This window comes from Geospiza fortis, unplaced genomic scaffold (assembly GCF_000277835.1).
Source record: "Geospiza fortis unplaced genomic scaffold, GeoFor_1.0 scaffold594, whole genome shotgun sequence".
NCBI classification, from domain to species: Eukaryota; Metazoa; Chordata; class Aves; order Passeriformes; family Thraupidae; genus Geospiza; species Geospiza fortis.
Window position 1 is genome coordinate 45,937 of NW_005054703.1, and position 1,376 is coordinate 47,312.

The following is a 1,376-nucleotide window of genomic DNA, read 5'->3' on the forward strand; positions in this document are numbered from 1 at the left end:
TGGAGCAGCCAGTGTGTGCAAAAAGTGCTCACAGCATGGATAAATGGGAAATGTGAGCACCAAATGATGAATTTTGACACAATCAGGGCCTTGGTTTCTCTTCTCTTCCCATCTCTGGCCTCAAACCCTCACCCTGAGTGGGATCCTCACTGGATCCAACTGCTCTGGCTAAAATATTCCATGTGAGGTGTTTATTCCCAGGTTTGGGAATATCTGTACCCACACATCACCTCAGACCACACCGAGGTGCTGATGGTCCAAAGGGAGCTGCAGAGAATTCAAATCTTCCTGGTGGACATCAGCCAGAGCAGTTCTCTTGCAAAGCCCCCAAAAAATTGGGGTAAATGAGTCCCAGAGCTGCTTCCAGAGCTGCACGTGGCAGGGATGGAGCAGGATGAGAGCAGCCTCCAGCTGCTGCTGAAGCAGCAATTGCAGCCTCTGTGCCCTGGTCACTCTTCCTCCAGGAAACCCTCGTGGTATTTTTCCAGGACATCACCTTTGGGATAACATTCTGTTTGAGAAGCCATTTTACCACGTCTTGCTATGCTCAGCAGCTGATAAAAGGGAATATTTTCTGGAGCAATCTAAGTTGACAGCACTTCCTCCTGTTCTCCTGAAATTCACCCTGAACCTCTTGGGAAATTCATCCTGGGAAATTCTCCCCAGATCCTCCTTGGAGCAGAGAAAGTGCTTTAAACTCTTATTTTACAGGCTCACCACGCCAAAAGGAACCCCCAGGTGGAAGATTGGTGGAGAATTTTGGAGAAACAACCCCCTGAGCTCCTCAGCATCCCAGTCAGAGGAGATCCCAGCGCCCCTCAATGGAAACAGGGAGATCCCAGAACCCCAGAAAGGTTTGGGTTGGAAGGGACATCAAGCATCACCTCGTCCCAGAAAATCATCACTCAACTGATGCTCCCACCAGGCAGCACTGAGGCTTTGTTTCAGAGGCTGGAAAATCAGAACAGCCTGGACAGCCCAACATTCCTCCTCCTGCCAGGAAAATCCTTAAAATCTGCACTGAGATTTCCTTTATTTTAGAGCATCCACTTTCCATCCTCCACCTCACTCTGCCCTCTGCCCCATGCATCCTCAGGGGCTTTCCCAGGATATTTTCAGGTCCCCCATGCCTGGAAGTGTCCAAGGCCAGGCTGGATGGGGCTTAGAGCAACGTGGGATAGCGGAAGGTGGAATGAGGTGAGCTTTAAGATCCTTTTCCAACCCAAACCATTCCAGGATTCCACACCTGACCCGGCTCACCGGAATGCGCCCCTTGGCAGAGCAATCCTGACCTCCAGGAGCCCCTGGGAGCCTCTGAGAGCCAAGCCCTGCATTATGGGATAACCCTGATGCCTGAACGTGGCCCGTTCCCTCAT